We start from the raw sequence: 3210 nt of genomic DNA on the forward strand, positions 1-3210 counted from the left end.
TATTTGTGGTGGAAAACACCCAACTCTGTTTGGCAGGCACTGTGGTTTTCTCAGCTAGCCATGCAGAAAACCTCCCCTAACTCGGCTTATCTACATAAGCCACTAAATAAGGGTGTGTCGTGGCACCCTTAGGGCCATGACCTATAATGGGGACACGGGATTTAAGGATAAGGATAGACGTTTCCTTCTATCCGGCACCTCCCTGTGGGGGATAACAGGCTGGAGAGGAACCCAGCTCCCTGGCCAGCTACATCCCAGCTCTGAGAGCTTAGATGGGTCCTTTACATCCTTTTACCTCTATGAGTTTCAGTGTCTTGTGCAAAGTGGTTTTCTAGCAGAAAGATGAAGAGTTATAAGAGGGCTGAAGGTTCAGTTGTCACCAGACTCAGAGCTAGGGGACCCAAAGCATACTGTGTGTTGAATATCTTGGGAGTAAGCAGAGCCTGGTCTATGCAGGGATGGTCACCACGGAGTGCCCAAATCCCTTTGGGGCACACATCCCTGTGGCATCCCACGGAAGGGATTGGGTACATGATTTTCAGTTTGCCACTTTTATGAGTAGGGCTAGGGACCAGGATTGCTCGCCCTTGTTCTGAAAGAGTGAGCCCCCTCAGACCCTTCCAAGCCAGATTTGGCTCAGGAAAGCTGGGCTTTAAGTCATCAGTTTTTAAAGCCAGTGGAAGAAATCCAGCCCATGCCCAAACAGCCCCGCCGTCCGTGAGGGGCCTGTGAATGCTTGCATTGATCCAACAGGCCTTGAGGCTGACAGGCAGCCCAGGGGCTCTGTGGAGGTTCAGCTCAGAGCTGGTGCTACTGGGCTTTAGGAATTCCAGCCTTGGTTACCTTAGACCTTGCTGCTGGGCATTCTTTTTCCTTGGCTCTCAGGGAGTGGGGCTTGAATTGCTTGTTCACTTTGGATTTTGGTGAGCTTCTCCCATATATGGAGTATTGGGGGTGTGGTGGGCCATGAAGCTGGGGCTCCTGGTAGCAAAGATGAAATTACAGTCAGCCATCTGTATGTTTCTTCATCTCTGCCTTCCCTGTCCCTTCTCCTCTCAGGCCAGGGCTAGCCTGGCATAAGTCAGTTCCCACTCACTGCCCAGTGCTCGCCTAGAAAGACAGGGGCACCTCACCTTTCTTGGCCTTTCATTTGGATACCTGTCCTGCTGGTGGGGGACATCAAAACCCAGGCTGCTGCTCTGTGAAGACAGCTCTTGGGGATGATGGGCCTCTGTGGAATCAGACAGGCCTGCGGCTGCTTCACTTTTCCTTCTTGAAATAGTCTTGGCCCAAACTCATCCACTGACGACAGTCTGACTCTTGCACCGGAGACAGCATTTTCCTATGAAACAGACTGACAGCCTGGGGGGGGGGGGGCACTCGCCCCCTTCTTTGGCTTGTGGGAGTGTTAATAAGCAAGGTCAAGGTGGGTGGGCTGAGCTTCAAAGGGTCAGTGAGGGAGGTGTGTCCAGGTTGACTGGCCATCAGGGAGTCTCTGGGCTTTCACGTCTGAGGTGTGCGGAAGGGCTCTTCCTGGCTCTGCTATACAGACTCTTGTGGAGAACTGTAGTCCTCAGTGGGACTGCCTGGGGGCTCACCGTGGGTAAGGTGGCTTGGGGTGGCCAGTCCACTCTCAGGCTCTGCTTTGCTGGGGGTCAGTGCGGTGTCCCGGCAGTCCTCTTGCGGACGGAGCCACTTCCGTTGTCCTGTGGAGATTATTGAGCAGAGGCTAAGAGCCTCAGGTACAGTTCAGCCCACAAACTGAAGTGCTTTAAAACAGAGGGTGGGGGGTAGGTCATGGTAATGGAAAAGAGAGAGTACAGGATGCCCTTGGGTGGGAAACGATTGAAGGAGGGATGGCAGTGAACTAAGCTGCCGTCTTTGAAATCGTGGAGCAGGGTTTTTGGATAGTTCTATGTACCAACCAGGTCTAATAATACATTTTGAGACTGAATCTTGCTATGTAGTCCAGGCTGTCCTTGAACTCATAGTTCTCCTGCCTCAGCCCCTGGAGTGTGAAAATTACAGGTCTGTGTGACATGCCCTGCTTTTTAAGTTGACAGAGAGTATGTATTGGTTAGGGTTCTTTCTTTGTTTGTTTTGTTTTGCATCTTGACACAATCTAGTGTCACCTGGGAAGAGGGAACCTCAGCTGAGAAAACACCTCCATCGGCCTGGCCAGGAGGCATGTCTTGGGGCTGGGCATTTATTTTATTTTATTTTATTTTATTTTATTTTATTTTATTTTTTGTGACAAATGATTGATATGGAGGGCCCAGCCCACTGTGGCTAGTCCCATCACTGGACAGGCAGTCTTTCTTGAGTTGTATAAGAAAGCAGGCCAAGCAAGCATGGAGAACAAGGCAGTGAGCAGTGTTCCTTCATGGCCTCTGCTTCAGTTCCTGCCTCTGGGTTCCTGCTTTGGCTTCCTCACTGAACTGTGTAGTACCCCCTGAGTCAAGTAAACCCTTTCCTTCCACTCTTGATCCTGGTGGTTATCACATCAATAGAAAAAGCCAACTAGGGGATAGGATCCCTTATGTAGCCTAGATAGTCATGTTACTAACGATATAACCAGGCTGGCCTTGAACTTGAAGCAATCCTCCTGCTTCAAGCCTCCTGCACACTGAGATTATAGGCATGAGCCACTGTGCTCAGCCTGGTCCAGGGTTCAGACAGCAAATCTCCATGGCTGAACCCTGGCTTGAGCCAGGGGAGTGGTTCCTGCCACTAGGGATAGAAATAAGGCATGGGTCTTTGTGACTTTGCCCCAGCAAATCTAGGAAGCAGGGGGACCTCTGAGAGAGCTCCAATTCTGGAACTACAGGTAGGAACCGAGGCAGATGGTAGTGTGAAAGAAGAGGTGGGACAAGTGAGCACTCTGACATTCAGGTGTGGCTGCTGCACCCCACCCCCACGCAGGGCTGCTTCTCTGAGGTCCAGAGTAAACATGGACGTGAGCTGACCATCCTCAGGGCTGGTAGAATTCCACCTGGGCAGGCCTGTCCCCAGCATAACCTCCTCTCTACAGATGAAATGACTCTTTGTGAAGCCAAATCACAAAGGAGTTCAGTCTGTAAGGTGTTTTTTCCAAAGAGGATTTTAGAGATGGATCTAGTGGCTAAGGATCTCCCTAGAATGTGGGAGGCAGAGGAGAGTAGATCTCTGAGTTTGAGGCTAGCCTGGTCCATACAGTAAGACAACCCCCCC

At 51.0% G+C, this 3210-nt stretch overlaps 1 protein-coding gene across 1 annotated transcript in view; it reads left to right on the top strand.

Annotated features, from left to right (window-relative positions):
• The window catches only part of Crispld2 (cysteine rich secretory protein LCCL domain containing 2), a 61974-nt gene that overhangs the window by 27677 nt on the left and 31087 nt on the right, over positions 1-3210 (top strand). The window lies entirely within an intron of this gene.

Source organism: Mastomys coucha, unplaced genomic scaffold, assembly GCF_008632895.1.
Source record: "Mastomys coucha isolate ucsf_1 unplaced genomic scaffold, UCSF_Mcou_1 pScaffold22, whole genome shotgun sequence".
In the NCBI taxonomy this organism is placed as follows: domain Eukaryota; kingdom Metazoa; phylum Chordata; class Mammalia; order Rodentia; family Muridae; genus Mastomys; species Mastomys coucha.